Genomic DNA, 17815 nt, shown 5'->3' on the forward strand with positions numbered 1-17815 from the left:
GCTGGGCCTGTGCGTCCAACCAGCAAGTTCACATTGAGAAGAGATGAATGATTTTCACTTGCAGCCTGAAGAAAAATGTTGGCGGGAGCCAGGTCCAAAATGGCAACATTCTGTAGAACATGGCGTGTCAGTGCGCTGACAGCAATCAGATTCTGGGGTAAAATCACGCCTCTGACTGAGCTTAATGTCGGTGCCCCCGCCCAGTGACAATGTTCTCGGCTCATGACTTTGAAACTAAAGTTAAGAATTCTCAGCGTTTCTGAAAATCCCTTTCTGTACAAAGGAGGAAAAGGAGTATTTCAAATTTTGTAGGTCTGGCAAATTTCCAAGATTTATTAAAACACACACACATAGCACAGAACCAAGGATTTTGCTACACACTTTTTTATGCTTTTTTTTTTTAAGATTTTATTTTAATTCCAGTGAGTTAACATACAGTGTTCTACTCGTGATAATACAGTTTCTCGTGCCATTCTTACAACAACCCAGTGGAGTAGGGACTTGCGAGTATGATTCCCTCCCCCGCATTTTATAGCTAAGAAAACCGGGGCTCCGGGAGATGGAATCGCGCTGCCCGAGATCACACAGATGGCAAATGGGTAGAGCCAGGATTTGAACCAGTTCCATCTCCCTCCCGAGAAGCAGGAAAGTTCTGCCTCCCCAGGGGACACTTGGCAAGGTCTGCAGACATTTTTGGTTGTCACGACCAGGGAGGGTGGATGCTGCTGGCCTCTAGTGGGTGGAAAGGCCAGGGATGCTGCTGCTAAAGCTCCCAACATGCTCCCAGCAGCTCCCCGACCACCAAGACCATCAGGCCCCAAGACTCAGAAACCCTGGTCCAGAAGCTGTGCTGTACATTATCACCCTTCCACTGGGCTCTTCGGTCTTCCTATCAATGCTCTCCCACAGCACAAATCCCTCCAGGGTTTATTTCAACCCCACTGTGCTCCATGTGGGTGTATAAAGCACCACATGCCTTCCCTGCCGTCAGATGAGAAACACACCATCACAGCATCACGCTGTCCTCACCTGGATTTCTCTCTCCTGAGTTGTAACTGGGAGATGCTTTCCTTCTCAGGACAGCGGGCTCACATCCATGTTTTCCCTTCTAATCCTAACAGCAACCTTGTGAAGTGAGGAACCACCTTTTTTTTTTTTTTCTTCCTTTTTTGCAGTGGAGCCTCTGATTTGTCCAAGGTTAACCAGATAAAAAGTCCCAGCAACGAAAGCCACCCATGTAAGCCTCGGTTCCCAGCCCCGTGCACCTCCCCATGGCGGAGCTTCTCAAACTTCAGGATGAATTTGCCTCAACTGTGGGGCCTGTTTCGAGCCTGCTAGCCACACCCCAGAGCTCTGGTTTCAGAGGTCTGCTGCACTGGGCTCCACGAATGGGCCTTTCCGAGATGCCCCCCCAACAGGGTTTTGACACAGTTGTCTCGTGGAACGAAATTTTGACGAAGGCCATACCATATAAGGCTGGATCTGAAGTGTATTTAATCGTAAAAAATAACTGCGAAGATCCTGATTTTGTTTATTTAATAGTGAAATAACCAGACACAAGTGAATGCGCATGTGCACAGACCCTTGAGAAAGAAGGCAGGCGGCTTCTGGGGTCCGTGAGAAGCCACGACAGAGCGGGGTGGCCTGTGTGCCATAGAGATTTGCATTCCCCGGCGGGCTCTGCCTGGTCTTGAGCATTCTCGACCTCTCGAGGCTTTATTCTGTCATCATTTGCTACTCACTGGTAAGAGAGCTAAAATCGTCTGCTTTTTAGAACAGCCACAGCATTAGACGCTGACGTCTGGGACGTACTTAGTAGAGTATGAGGATCCACTCAGCTAGACTCGATGAGCGCTTTTGCTGTTGTTTTCAGTGTTTGCATTGAGTCTGGTCAGCTGGACACGGCGACACAGTGGTGGCGGCGGCCCCCCCTTTGGCAGCGCCAAGCGCGCCCGTAATCCAACAGCAGCTCAGCGAGAGGCAGCCCCGACCTCCTCGCGCATTCCCCCTGCCCGCTGAACCAGAAGCAGCAGCGGCGCAAAAGCATCTGAAATATTTTGAAATTTACAAACACGCCCAGAGCAACAGCCTGTCTTCCCAGCCCTGATGTGAGAGCGCCAGAGTCCCCTTTGCCCTCCTTACTGTTGGTGGGTTTGGGCTGCAAGGGACGCATTCGTGAATAAACTGAGAGATGTCAAACGTGGTCAGGTGATGGCAATTAGAGGCCTCCTTTGTAGTTACGGGATTCTTTCTGTCTGAAAATCCGACCTGAGTCCAGTGCGTTCGGCTCTGCTGGATGGTGGGCGCTTCTCCGAGTCCCGTCACAAAAGGGACCGCACGCAGACCGCAGGGACAGGCGAGGCCTGGAGTCTGATGCAGGGGGCACAGGCTGCAGGGTTCAGGACGTCCGTGGTGACCAGTGAGCTCCTGCCCTGGGCCGGGCACACACCGGACCCGCAACGCCTCACAGTGACGGTGCAGACATGCGCCCTTTCAACAGGACGCCCAGAGTCCGTTGTGGCGTCAAAATCACTGGGAGAGACGGGGGACTCCTGCCAGTGCAACTCAACACTGCCAAGGTCATGAACAACCAGGAAGGGCTGAGGAAGTGTCACAGACCGAAGGAGACCAGGGAGACACGGCAACTAAATGCAATATGGTAGCCTGGACTGCATCCCGGAAAAGAAAGAGGACATTAGCAGGAAAACCGGTGAAATCCCCAGTCTGGGATTGAGCTGACAGTAAGGTACCCATGTCAGTTTCTTCATTTTCATAAATGAACCACAGCGGGTGTTTTAAGTTGCAGGAAGTATTGGAGAAGTAGAATGTTAGCAACAGGGGAGATGGTGTGGGGTATAAGGAACCCTCCACTATCTTCACAACTTTTCTGTCCATCTAAACTACTCCAAAACATTAAGTTTATTAGAAGAAGGAGGAGGGGGAGGGGAGGGGGAGGGGAGGGGAGGGGAGGGAGAGAAGGAGGAGGAGGAGGAGGAGGAGGAGAAGCGAAAGGGGAAGAGGAAGAGGGAGAAGAACTGGATGTTGTGGGAAAAAAAAAATGCATATCTTTTGGTTCTTATATGCTGGTTCAGTGGTTCTACGTTTTACTTCTTAAGTTAGAAGCAACAAAACCGGACTACAGTCGCGGTCCTTTCTGAGGCCTAGATGTTCAGCTTTTCTTCGGTTAAATGAGATGCTATAGGTCTTCGTGACATCAGGTATCACAGATTCCTCCAAAACTTACATTTGTAAGTTTAATTTAGCCAAAAAAGCAGTGGGTGTTCTAGATTGGGGAAACTCATGACTAAATCTTCAGGGAACGATTTTCTGTCCTCTTGGTGCTCCAAATTCAGAATGCCAGGGAGAGCAGAGAACAAGTCACCTGCTTATCCTTCAGTGAGAGAGGGCGAAGCACCTTCCATAATTATCCCATCAAGGCTGACTACAAATTGGGAGGGAGGGGAGAAATTCCCCATGGGGAAGTTAGGATGCTGTTTCTGGAAAGAACAGGAGTAAATTAAATGCCAGGCAGCGCAAGGAGTGGGGCTGAGGAATACGCATTTTAGCAGGAGCCCTCCCTGCCGGGTGATTCTTTTTCATGCGATGGAAGGATCCCACTTGAGAATCACTGGTCTAGCGTGGCGGACAGATGCCGGTCATGATACAACACAGATGCTATTTGTCTTCTAAGGAAAGCAGAAAATGTAATAGGAGCCCAAAGAGAGAGAGAGGGAGAGACCGACTTTGACCACAGAGATGAGGGAAGGCACTATGGAAAACATGGCAGTGAGCTGGGTCCTGAAATATGGGTAAGATTTCAGAGGGTGGAGAATGGCAGTATGAGAAGTTCTTTATTCATATTTTCCCTTTGAAATAAAAAAAAATCAGTGCTCTCTTCGGCAGCACATATACTGAAATAAAAAAAATCAGACCAAAGGAGAAAAGGAACTACTGGGGCCCAGTGTGGCTAGGCTGTGGGGTGCAGGGGGAGAGGCGTGAAGAGCAGCCGGTTCCAGCAGGAGAAGGGCCTCTATCCTACCAGGGGCTGCTTGAGGGACCTTCGACACCCAGAGCAATGAATATGAGGCTCCCTGCTCAAAAACCTCCGGTCCCCCCGGTGCCTGGGCAGTCTACAAACTCCCTGAGAACCTGCGAGGTGAGCCTCGGTGCAGGGAGCTGAGGAGGAATGAAGGTGGAGTGGGTCAGGGGACATACAATGGAGACCTGAACCACAGTTGCCCTGGGAATGGAAAGTTGGTGAGATTTGGCAGAATAAAGACGGCAGAACTTGGGACTTGAGGGGACATGAGCAGGATATTTCTGACTTCTACTCGGAGGACCAGGTGAATGGGGTGTACTTGTGGTATGGAGCTGCACGTGGCTTTGGGGTCCCGGAGGCCTGTTGACTGAGGAGGGGGCCCTCGCCTTCACATTCCACAGGTGATGTCACCAGCACGGGGGGCCAGGATGGTCGTCCAGATGAATGGGGAGACCACCACAATGGTGCTGAGTTTTAAGTCTAAAGAGTGAAGCAAATACAAACTTTAAAGACTGCTCAGTGAGGTCTATTGCCAAAACCATCACACTCCTCCATAGGAAAAAGGTTAAGGAAAAAGGTCAAGAAATGAAGACTGTGAGTAGTATGTCCTGTTAGCTCCATTTTATGCAATTGATGATCCCTTCAGGTAGCCACAGGCATGGACATTTGGCTTAAAGACCAGACCGAAACTCATGGAAACGCCTGGGAGATTGAAGTTTGATTGACTGCGAGAATGGAGAAATGACCTGAAATAGGGAAGTAGGGGGAAGGACTGGACTGTGGAATAGACTTCCAATTAGTTACCACACAAGGGGAGGAGCTAAATTTGCTCCCTGGTCTGCATCTGCCAGCCGCATTCGCTCCTTCAAGATCTATTTATCAAGTGCCTCTATTAGAAACTATGGTTGCAAGGGGCACCTGGGTGGCGTGGTTGGCTGCGCGTCTGACTCTCGCTTTCAGCTCAGGTCATGATCTTGGGGTCATTAGACTGAGCCTTGCGTTGGGCTCCATGCTCAGCATGGAGTCTGCTTGAGTTTGTCTCTCCTTTCCCCTCTGCCTTTCCCCCTACCCGGATTATAAATAAAGTAAAAAAAAAAAAAACAAAAAACACCTGTGGATGCAAAACCCCTGCTCTTGTAGGACATAGATTCAAGGAGGCAATCAGACACAATGCAAATAAATGAATATACAATATGATGCTGGGCTGTTTCTAGAAAGAAAGGGAATAAGGGGTAGGCACAGCAAAGGAAGGCATTTGGTAGGCAGGCATAGAGATTTTTGGTCATATTGAGTTTTTGGCTTCTGATTCAGGACTTCAAACTTTGCCAAATATAAGAGAATGATAATCAGATTACGTAGAATACAAATTGTGGATTCACCAGATAGAGTTTGGACCATGAGGGGATCATTTTCTGATGAGTGAGAACCATGGAGAGCAGCCTAGTCAGCTGGAATCAGAAAGACGTGGGTTTCAGTCTCAGCAACTCTACTCTGTGACCCTGTGCAAGTTACTTAACCTCTCTGAACCGTGGGGGGCTTTGTAGAAACTATACACGAATACATCTTTGAAAGTCTGTGCTAAGGATTAGGAATAATTTACATAAAGTGGTAGTATAGATCCTCTTGTAGATGGTCACACAAGTTGTCCAAAGAGGTAGAAATTTGTTTCCTCTCCTGGACAATCACTCTGAAAACCCAGCCAGCACGGTCTACTTTCCCTCTTGACAACTTAAATCAAATTGAATGCATGGAGATGATTCATATTAATAATGTTACCCCAAAGAAGCTGTTGATTACTTCCTGCTATCTCATCCTATAAAAAGTCCCGGTTCCTGTGCTTGCAGAAATGACTGTCCAATTCCAACTTCAATCCTATGAGCTAACCCACATATTTTTATTGATTACCCAGAGAAGTTTCAGTGACTTGCTTCTAAAATGCCTTACTGAGTCACCTAATATTAGCAGTAGTATTTGTATTCTTAATATGGAATATGATACTTATTACATATTATTAGTATCAGTGTTAACATCTTTCTTACAAATAAAAATCTTAACTGGGCCCTAGGTTTGAGGATGACGGAAAGAGGGGTGAGACTGTACATTGTAATAGATACTAAATTCTCCCCCCCACCACCACCCCCAGATCCCTGATAGTTGGGGAAACACCACATGCTTTGTCTAAAATGCACAGGATGTTTTACCAAGATCCTAGTCTAGAGAAGACACCTATGTGGACTGTTTTCCTGCTTGCCACAATGGCTGCTAAAAAAAAAAAAAAAAAAAAAAAAAAAAATCTTGGATCTGGTTGCCCGTCTCCGAAGTGCAGAGCTCAGAGGGGTCTAAGTGAGACATTAAATCCCAGAGGTGCAGGGGTGCTAAGATAGGGCCCTTGTAGATCAGTGGACTACCCTGTGTTTCTCAAACAGGAGTAGACACAGGCTAAAATTTGATTATACTGCATCCTACTGCTGGGCAAATTCTACTTGGTGGTTGTTATGTTAGATTAGGATAAACATAAACATACATGGATTTTTGTGGTCTTGTGTTCATCCTTAAGAAATTTAGCTCTTAAGTTCAGCTGGCTCAAGCTCCATCTCCAGCTGTTTGGAGTTGACTCCAACACATTCTATAGATGGGAACACTGAGGAGGCCCTTGGCCAGGGTCATGCAGTGAGCAAATAGTGGGGCCAGTCCTGGAACAAGTTCTCATACTTTTCCAACCCCATTAAGGAGGAAAGAGGTAAGTAGCAGGAGAAAATGTGGCTTTGGTTTCCCTTTGTTTTAAATCAAGGGTAATTTTTTTTCCAGAAGTATTCTTGGGTTTTTGAGCCGTAGTTTTGGGGAGGTAAACTTATCCTGTGAGTTGTGTTTTTCTCCCCAGGCTGGCTTTTTTCCATTCAAATCCCTGTCCATGGCCAAGGAAGGGCGGCACAGGGTGGATCTTATTTAATGTACCTAAAACCACCATTTATTTATCAAGGCCTGCTGGTTTGCTGGGCTCAGTTGAAGCTTCTGTCACTTTTGCTACAAAAAAATATCTTGAAACAGGCTTTGGTGGTAGAAATCTGAGTCATCAAAAATCATTCTAAATAAGATCTGTTATCTATTGGGCGGCCCACGATGAGAGCTCCCTGAATTCCCTTTCACACAGCTCCCTCCCCACCCCTGAAACACCAACCCATCAAAACCCCCACCACGATGTGTCAGTATTAAATATTGAGGACAACCCTTGGAGGCATGTTGGTGTATTTCCTTCATGCTTTATTATGTGCATCTTTGCACAACAGTTTTGATTATACATACGTATAAACATTTTCTAAGTTGTCCACATAGTATTTCCTAAGAACTTTGCTATGTTATTATGAACTCTTCATAGGTGTTTTTTTTAAGATTTCATTTATTTATTTATTTGAGAGAAAGAATGAGAGAGAGAGAGAGAGAGAGCACATGAGAGGGGGGAGGGTCAGAGGGAGAAGCAGACTCCCTGCCGAGCAGGGAGCCCGATGCGGGACTCGATCCCGGGACTCCAGGATCATGACCTGAGCCAAAGGCAGTTGCCCAACCAACTGAGCCACCCAGGCGCCCTTCATAGGTGTTATTTAGGAGAGCTACACAGTCACTAAATCATCGCCTGGTTGTGGGTAATTGAGATCATTTCCTTTTTTTGGTAATTAATAATTAATAAATATGGGCGTCTTTCTTTTCCTAACCTTTCAGGTAGATTACTGAAAACAGAATAGCTGATCTATCAGACGCCTTGTAATGTCTGAATGTGGTCGTATTATTTTATTTGAGCCAGCCTTGGGGAATTGCACTGAAGAAAAAAAAGACTCTTTGCCAGTTGATATATAGAATGTAACAGTTTACGTATATTATCTTCCCTTCCCTCCTGAAGTTGAACTCCTCTCCAGGTTCTCCAACTAGTTGCATCTCTTCTTTGGTGAAATACCTTTACATTTCTTTTGTCATTCTGTTTTGCAAGGCCCTTCCTAAAGACTACTTCTCCCATTAGGGGCCTTCACATCCCTGCAGCATAAAATAATCCCTCTCCCTCTCTGCAGGGCTGGATTCCAAGAGGACAACAGTCAAGTCGAAATAATTATGCGAGACTGTATAGAAGCACTTGGGTATAGTATTCTCTATCCATCTAGAGAGATCACTAAGCTTTGCTCCCCAGACACAGTATATATTCAATCAATGTCCGAAGGGAGGGAGGAGGTAAGGAGGGCAGGACCAGCTCCTTAGGTCATGTCACCATCAGGTGGATGGGGATCACAGGAGAAAACAGTGATCGGGAGACCCTGGTCTGTAATCGGAGTAAGTACTTCCACTTAACCCAACCTCCCAGGCCACCATGGCATTGGCACTGCCTGTCCTTGAGCTACAGATAGGACATAACGAGCCTCTGCATAGTACATGGAAGGCTTTGCAGCGGAGGGGCTAAGTCATTGATACAAACTAGAAGGTACTCTAGAAGGTACTCTTTAGGTTCGTCAATGTTTAAATAATGCCAGATTTCCAACATAAAGGCTAATACCATGGAAATCCACAGTTAAGAAATGTCACACTTGCAACAAAACTGGGAGCTTGTAAACGGATGAATCTAACGGATTATTCTTTCCGAAGACCCTTGTTCTCGGGAACGTAAGAAATCCATGACTCTGCAGCTCTCCTCCACCTTCTTTGTGGTACCTCATCTATCAGGAGAGGGTGATCATGCTTCTAAATTACGTGAATGAGCACAAACCACAGACTGATGTGCAAAGCTGCTCCTAGAGCTAGATGTGGGAAGAAGAATTACTCCAGCCCATTGTTTTTAATTAATCTCTTGTGCTCTGGCCTTATCTAGTCCCAGAAAATGAAAAACATATATTCCACCATACGTGTGCCAAATTGTATGTGTAATTTAGTGGAAAACCCCTAGCAATAAAGGAAGAAGTGCTAAAATTATCAGCAGTTCCCTGGGTCCCAGGAAAGCTTGGATAATATTTTGCAAATGTCAGAATGCTTTACCCTTCCTGTATCTCAGACCTCAGAGTGTCTTTCATCACTGCCTGAAATTATGCCACAGAGTCAGTGTTGTTGATTATCAGAGGACCAGGGATGAAGACCGTGGATGAGTCTCTATTTGCTCTCAGAGCCGTTGTGTACATTAAGGAATCTCAAACTTATATATATTAAGGAATCTGAACCATTACTCCAAATACTAATGGATCAAGAAGTCTGATAAGGGCGGGGGGCATGGGTGTGTGCACTCCCTGCAGGTGAGGGAAACTGAGCTGAGGTCAGGGCTTTGACTTAGCTGGTCTAATGCCAAACACAGTAGGAGAGACAATCATTATTCCACTACCTAGTTTAATTTTAAAGACATAATTTACCACTCTGCCCAGTGCTATGCTAGCTCTTCTTTGTTTTGTTTTTTAAGATGCAGACAGGTGTTTTGTCCTTACACGAGGGAAGTAATTTGGAGCATGGGTGTGGGTGTGGCTGTGTCGAGGTTACCATTCATGAAACACTACTGTGCATCCTAAAATTGCACACTGTAAGCATTTCATTAGAACCCTCTGCATTTGGTGTTACCCTCATCCGTGCCCTGGAAGTAGTGATATCAGCATCTGAAAGTTACGCAGCTTTTCCGAGTAGTGGGCATGCTAGCATGTGGACTCAGCTTCTTCCAGCGGAGCAAAATACATGAGGCCGCCGCCTCCAGCCAAAATTAATAATTATCCCCTCGTGTGTAGATAGCTTTAAGGTTCACGATATGCTTTCCCACACATTATTTCCTACAGTTTTCTCAGCAAAACTGTGAACTTATTACCCTATTTTAGAGAGCTAGAGATTAAGACTCCGAGATGTGATGTTTTATTTAGGGAGATAACTGTGGGTAAAACAGAAGCAAATGTAGCAAAACAGCATGGAAATCGAATCAAGTCATTCTTCTGCTCAATGTCGATGGTCCTCAGGATAACATCTTGGCTTCTTAAGACCCAGCCTCAGCCTCGTCTCCTTCATTTTCTCAGCCTCAAGACTCTATTGCAGCCACAGTGAACAATTTTCAGCACCTCTATACTGTCATGATACCTCGAAGCACCAGGCCTCCCTACATGCTCGTTTCTTTCTCTAGAACAATCCAATTCCTACCACACCTCTTCCATTTCCATCTGGATAACATCCACACTCTTCAGTTCTCTCCATTTATAGGTCACTTCCTCCGAATGCCTTCCCTGAAGTCCATAGGTGTGGACGAGACGCCCCTCCTTCGTGCTTCCCCAGACCTTGTTTTGCCTTGTTAGAGCACTTTTTGTGCTGTGATGGCCTCTTTGCTTAGCCACATTCCAGCCATGAATCCATAATCTTTAGGGAGGCCGAAGATGCAGTGTCCCTCTGCCCACACAGGGCTGGCCCACAGTGAACACACCTGATGATTTGAACACCCTCAGAGCTTCTGTTGCTTTCTCAGGTGGGGAGATATCAGAAGGCCTGAGAAAGTTCAGGGGGACTTTCTGGGTGGGATAGTACTAGACTCTGATCTTAAATGGTGGTGTGAATTTGCAGAGGGAAGCGGGGAGGAAAGGACATCCTCTATTTGGAAAACGGCACCGAGTCCAATTGAGTGTGACATCTGCATGCAACAGGGAAAACTCAGGCAGGTTCAAGAGGCGGCCGCACGTTAGTGAGGAAGGAGAACAATAACCTGACATTTACTAAGCGCTTACTGTGTACCAGTCACTGTTCTTAGACCAGTACATTCATTAACACTATAATCCCACGGCAACCCTATGGGAAGTAAGTTTCCCAAGGCCACCTAGCTGGAAGGTGGTGAAGTTTGAATTCAAAGTTCTTCCTTCTGTTAGCGCCCATGTTCTTTCCATAAGGAGTCCCACATAATATGGGCACTGGGTCTGTCCAGTGGGAACAGTGGAGCAGGAGATTTAAATTCCCACTTCTGGGGCACCTGGGTGGCTCAGCTAGTTAAGCATCCGCCCACCTGAGACCAAAGTAAAAATGCTCCAAGGGTTTGGGGGAGCCCTGCTCTACCCTGATGCACAGCCGCCGGAAGTGGCTGAGGAAGCGGGTATGGCAGATGGAGACTAAATCCAGCAGCTTCTACTCCTCATGCGCTATCCATAACCAGGCACTGTGCCGAGCAGTGCTAACACGGGCAGAACCTCATTCAATCCTCCAAACCGCTATGGGAAGTAGGTATTAGTTTTTCAGATGAGAAAATAGAAGCTTAGAGAGGTTCATTTACTTGCTCAAGATCACACAGCAAGTACGTGAAACGATTTAAACCTAGGTGTGCCTAATCCCAAAGCCCTGTGTTCTACATCTCAACGACTCTCCGTGTCCAATCAGAAAGAAGGGGCTAGAAGAGAATGACCTTGAGAGGAGGCAGGGGAGGAAATTAAAGATGGATGCCCCCAGCATCAACCAAACCCACACAGACAGCATGTGCTAACAATTCAGAATTCTCGCCAAACTGCGGTGCTAGAGACCCTATCTCCACCTCCACAGATTTCTAATAGGATTTCCTTACAACCTTTTCCCTAGATTCCTGTAAGAGAAGAAAATGATAAGGCGATAGGAAAATGAGTTATATCGATTTCACAATAAATTAACAGCATTCCTCTGTATCTGTGCATTGGACGCGTATCTAAAACGGAAATACAGCTCCTGGCCCAAGATTCCCGCTTCTTAGTCCTGCATGACTTATCTCTCTCAGTCACTTAATATGCCTAAACTGAATGTTCCTGAACGTAGCAGCCTGAGGGGAGAATAAGGTTTCACAGTTAGTGTGGGCAGCACCGTCATTTTCAACCAGCAGAAGAGGCGTGATAAAACGTAATTAGAGTGAGGATGTATTTGCAGAGCCATCAAAGCACAACATCTTGTTCATGCTGTTGTTTCTTTTACTCAAGATGGAGACATCAGTTAAGCTTGCTGGTTAAGACCAACAGTTTCCAAGTCCCCCAGACTAGGATTTAAGATGTCCATTTGGCAGGGGGGAGGGGGGGGGAGAAGCTTACTGTCAGAAAATACATAGGAAGACCGAAGAAGGGCCGCACAGCTCAAGATCATGAGGATGCATTATCACAATTCAGAGCCAGACTCCAAGATGGCTTCCGAAGAGCCTCACTTCCTGGCTGGTGTTTATGGCTTTGTGTAGTTCCCTCTGATCATGAAAAGGGCTGACCTGCGTCATCAATAGGCTACTGCAGAAATGACTGTGGATGCCTTCCTTGGTGAGGGCAGAAAAAACACGGCAGCACCTCCCTTAGATCACTCCCTGTGGAGGGAGCCAACCACCGCCTCATGGAGAGCACACGCAAGGCCCATGACAAAGTCCATGCAAGGCAAGGAGTGAAACCTCTAGCAGCCAGCGTGGACGAGCCAGGCACCAACTAACAATCCTCCAAAGGGCCCTCCAGCCCCCGTCCTGCTTTCAGATCCCCACTGCCCCAGCCAGTGTCTCGAATGCAACCTCATGAAAGATTGTAAGTTGCTCCCAAATTCCTGACTCACAAAAATTGTGAGACAGTAAATGTCTATTGCTGTTTCATCCTGCTAAGTTTTGGGGTAATTTGTTCCATAGCAATATAGCTAATACAGAATATGACTTAGGTTGGGTCCCCTACAAGCAGATCCCGAGACAGATTCAAGTGCATGTCATTCACTGAGGGAATGCTCTTCAAGAGAAACCTAGAAGGATAGAGTGAGGTAGGAAAGGAAGGAAAGAAATGAATAAGCACATGATCTCAGGTAAGTTCCAGCCACAGCCTGGCCCAGGGAGGCTCTGGGGCATGAATTACACCACTGGGCTGTCTTCCTTGGAGCAAGGGGATCGCGCTGTGGTGCTCCTGTATCCACTGGCCGTCAGCTGTGGGCTGTTTCCCCTTTGAGTATGACTTCCCGGATGAGACAGTTCTTACCAGTGGAAGGAAATTCTCCAGAGAAGGGGGCAGATGAGAGTCATGAGCTGGGGGAAGGGTCCACGTATCTGATAAAGGGGCTCTGGATGGAGCTTACAGCACTACTGTGAATGGGACATCTCAAGTGACAGCTCTGTTCCATGGGCCTCCGCCTTCGACCTCCCCACAGGCTGGCACTGCACAATGTCACCTCCCAGGCAGCTGCCCCCCTTCAATTCTCGTTCAGCTCTAGCGGGTCCTTTTACCCCCCTGGAACTGGAGACAAGGAAGGGTGAGTGTATATTTACATCCCAGGAGGAAAACAGGAAGAGTAGGAAAGAAAAGGCAATGTTAATCAGTATAGAAGCTTTGCATAGCTTCACACTTGTAAATTCAGGCAGCCCTGCTACCCTATGAGTCCAGAAACTTCCCAAATGAACTTAGACACACATACTCTCTCTCTTTCAAATTCAGGCCTCTAGTTAATTAGCTTTCACTGTTTATATTTATCAGTACTTTGTAACTCCCTTACTGGATATGCCCTTAACACTGTTAGCGGGAGGAGACGGTATGGTTCATTAAGAGGAGAAAGAAAAACAGACAAAGTCACAGTGTTGGCTGATCCATCTCACACAGTGAGCCCAGAAGCAGCTGCAGAAAATTCAGCTGCTAGAAGTTGGTCACAATCCACAAGGAGCTCCCCCTTCCATGGAAAACTGCGTTTGGGGTCTTGATCCCCCGGAACTCAGCCAACAGGCCAACACAGCATGGGATTCCTACTTAGGAGGTGGGTGCCGGATGCAGCCCTAACTTGCCTCGGGATAATGTCTATAAAACCATCAGACATTTCTCATAGAGTGGATCTTAGCATAACGCTAAGCCCAACTAAGCTCGAAACATCCACCGCCGAGGTCTGCTTTGGGTTACACTACAAAAGCTCCTCTTTTGTTCCCTCTTTGTGTCTTCGCCAGCCCTTGTGGGCCGGGAAGATGTCTGGGGGCAGGAGGAGGACTGAAACATCCGGCCACGCTTTATTTACAGGTTGCTGGCTCGTTCTATCTGCGCATGTCCCAGCGGTTCTAATTCCGCCAGAGCTTCTTTAAGAACAAGGAGGTTGCTGGCTCGTTCTATCTGCGCATGTCCCAGTGGTTCTAATTCCGCCAGAGCTTCTTTAAGAACAAGGAGGTTGCTGGCTCATTCTATCTGCGCATGTCCCAGTGGTTCTAATTCCGCCAGAGCTTCTTTAAGAACAAGGAGGTTGCTGGCTCATTCTATCTGCGCATGTCCCAGCGGTTCTAATTCCGCCAGAGCTTCTTTAAGAACAAGGAGGTTGCTGGCTCATTCTATCTGCGCATGTCCCAGTGGTTCTAATTCCGCCAGAGCTTCTTTAAGAACAAGGACACTGGAGCCTTGCTTCTTCTCTATCTTGGCCCCTAGAAATCCGTGTCAGGTGTATCAAGGTTCACCACTGATTTGTATCATGGATATCTGCATTTCCTGATAGAGCATCCACTGGGGCAGGTTCCTGGTACCTACTGGTTAAATAATTCAGAATCCCTCCAGTCTGATATTTTTTCCCCAATTGTACTGTGACACGTAAGATTCTTAACATCCTCCATCCACAACATCAAGCACAGTGTAGATGGTTAAAATCTTTTGCTGAGTGAATGGACAACGTGCCAACGGTTTTGAAGGGGGCATTTTAGGAAGGAGACATGATCTGGGCACACTGGCCTCCTCGGCCCAGGCATGCACCCCCCCCCCTCAGGCTCCCTGGACCAGATCTGCCCTCCCCCCAGATAACCACCCTCTGCTCACCTACTCCAAGGCTTTACGTCCTGTCGCAGAGAGCCCACCATGTCTAAAATTCCAACTCCCTCTCTGCTCTAGTAGGGTTTTTTCCTTAAGACTTAAAAACATCAAATGTATTAAATACTGTAAGTATTCATCTCGTGTATCGTTTGTCTCCCCACTAAGCACTGCGAAGGTGGGATATTTTTGGTTGTTCTTCACTGTTCTATCCCTCGCCCCTAAAATACATCAGCACACAGGACACACTAAATATTTGCTGAATTAACAGATGAGTAAATGATTGTTTCAGATTTGCATCCAAATCTAGGTTCCGCTACTTGCTGGCAGGCTGAGTCCCAAATCCAAGGCACTTTCTACCATGGGATTGGGCTGCCATGTGACCTTCACAAGCCTCCGTGAATTCCAATGTTAACGGGGCTACCTTTCTCTTTATTTCCTGATTTTGTCACTTTGCAGAAACAACATCTCATCTTTTCCCGAGAAAGGAAAAGCACCTCTGTTCAAAAGAGGACTTTCAACCAGGGCGCCTGAACAAAGAGCCTTGCAGAGGGTTTCTGTGGGAACCGAGCTGACAATGAAATGCCCCCGGTTGCCTGAGCCGTCCAGAGCACTCTGTGCAAGCGCTAATGAATCATTTCCATCTTTACCGTACACCAGGGTCACCAGCGAGAGTATTGTTCTTGGACAAGAACACGTGTCCTCGAGAAACTCACACTTGGGGTGACCTCCCCAGTAGGTCAGACTGTCTGTGTCTCTCCGGGGCAGACAGCATGAGCGTTTGAATTACAGCTTCAGGAAGTTCCCTCCTCTGCGAGCTTGGATTTAGACTTCCCCGAAGCCCCAGATGGAAAAGTGGGCAACTTAAGGTGTCAGTGAAATAACTCAGGTCCAGAAAATGTATGAGATTCAACATCTACCAGGGTTTAAATTTAGAAAAGTGTTATGTATAAGTGTGTATGTGTGTGCATGCATGTGTGTGTTTTGGGGAGGGAAGGTGGCAGAAAACATGGGGAAAAGAGGCAGTGAAATTCCTTGAATACAATTTGGAGCTCTACTTTCAAAAGTCTTCTGAGCTTGTCTGTAGAGGAAGAGAACGGGGCCTCATCATTACCGCTGTCCGGGGTGACAGGACGCGCTTGTGGCAACACCCAGTCTCACTGCGAACACTGTGGTCAAATCCTAATTGCACAGATTCTTCCAAAAGACAATAAAAATAGTTTCTACTTGCTGTGGGTCCATATTGTGTTAGGAACTGAGCTTTGCACTTCACGCCTCTCTCATCCTAACAATGCCACAATGGGGGACACGTTCTTACTCCTTTACTCAAGACGGAGCCCTCCAGTGTCGGAGGGCTCAGCTGCCATCTCCAGAAATGGCAAGGCCAGGATTCAGATGGAAGTCCGCCTAGCTCTATGGCTGCAGGGTTTGCTTCTCTTCGCTGAGGGATGAGAGGAAAGCTTCGCTGTTCTTGCCCATGAGGTGATTTGCCTCTTCTCTTCTCTTTTCTCTCTCTGTGCCCCGCCGTCTCCTGCTTGCCTCCGTATTTTAGAAAACCACATTTCCGAGTCCCCTGGCCTCTGGCTCCTGCGTGGGTTTGACCGATTGGAGGCACTGGTGGAGGAGGCGATCACAGCAGTGAAGACAGAAGCCTGGGTACGTCTCCCCCCCACCTCTGGTTCCTGTAAATCTCCACTGCAGCTCCAGCTCCTGGTGGACAGCCCTGGCTTCCGAACTCTGGAGAGTTCCTGTCATTCCTCCAGGTACAGCAGAGCTGTTGCTAATCAGCCATGGAACCAGTTCCTTCTCCTATAGCACCTCCGTTTGAAAGACCTGGACTGTTTCTGTTTTCCTGGCTACCTTCTGGCCGATACATACATCTTCTTTCAGGAAACGATCAAGCAAACCGTATTCAGAGCAGGTACACCTGATATGAAAACTGTAGTCGCAGTCGAAGCACAGGGTAAAGGGGGAACTTGGTGGCGTGGTTTCAATCATCTGAATTTGGTATGATGCTGAGAACCAGCGTGGGGTACCGCACAAGGCTTTGTTGTCAGACCTACTGCCCGCCACTTGCATTTCCCGGCGGGGTGACACTGGGCGAGTTATTCTGGCCTGAGTCTCATTCTCATCGGGACAAAACATCTGGGCTACGGAGTGGTTGCTCGGGTTGGAGATTGTGCATTTTGAAGTATCAAAACACAACCCCTGATGTGCAGAAGGCAACCAATAAATGTTACTTATTTTTCTTGCATTTTAATTAGCCTCGGGAAGCTGAAAGATTTCAAAAAGACGGAAAATAAACATTTTTCAGGAGTGGTGAGAGACATGCATTGCTTTCAGGTCAGGAGAAAATGGGAAAATGACGTTTAAGATGATGAGCTATGTACTGAATAACATGACCTGCAAAAAATGCTAACACTTGCAGGATTCAGGGTAGGGGTGGGGCCAGAAGAAGACAAATATGACAAAAATGTTTTTGTCTAAGGCCGTTTTTTCTTTTTTTTTTTTTTTTTTGGTATCACTCAGCCAGGAAATGTTTATTTAGCTTCTCTTCGATCTGTGGCTAGGGGAAAGACCTAGGAATCAAGAGGCCTCGTGCTGCATACTGAGACCTGAAGTGGCCATCAGGAAACCTGAGGGCTGGTCTCAGCTCATTCCCCCTCCCTGGGCCGCAGTTTCCCTTTCTGCTAACAGAGCATTAGGTCGGCAGCAGGCGTCCTTTAAGACAGGCACTTACCCCTTGTTAGAGTCTGACTCAGTACATTCCTAGGAGAGGCCCCGAGATAATTTATCCCCACAAAGGTCTGGATTCTGACAGGCGCTCCTGCACAATCTCCTGGGCTAGGACTTCAAAGTCCCCTCTGGATTTAAAACTCTCTCAGACCCTGCATAGACACCTACTGGAGAGGAGCAGGGGAAACAGGGGCCGGTGAAGATCACAGGAGATAGGGAAGGCTCCCGCAGGAGAGAACGGCCTTCAACTCTGAAGGGTAGTTACGACTAGATAGAAATGAGACAGAAGTCATTTGTCCAGGTTGGAAATTTCAATTTGTGG

General features: G+C 47.2%; 1 long non-coding RNA gene across 3 annotated transcripts in view; it reads left to right on the top strand.

Moving 5' to 3' along the window:
* The first annotated feature begins 2414 nt into the window (after positions 1-2414).
* Positions 2415-17815, top strand: part of LOC112814669 (uncharacterized) — a 40932-nt gene continuing 25531 nt past the window's right edge. For all 3 annotated transcript variants that reach the window (XR_003205839.2, XR_003205840.2, XR_012375197.1), the window contains exons 1-3: positions 2415-2754; positions 3124-3218; positions 16310-16413. This is a non-coding gene — a long non-coding RNA (uncharacterized lncRNA). The remainder of the gene's footprint in view (positions 2755-3123; positions 3219-16309; positions 16414-17815) is intronic.

Source organism: Callorhinus ursinus, unplaced genomic scaffold, assembly GCF_003265705.2.
Source record: "Callorhinus ursinus isolate GAN/ISIS: 27379988/994484 unplaced genomic scaffold, GSC_fseal_2.0 scaffold46, whole genome shotgun sequence".
NCBI classification, from domain to species: Eukaryota; Metazoa; Chordata; class Mammalia; order Carnivora; family Otariidae; genus Callorhinus; species Callorhinus ursinus.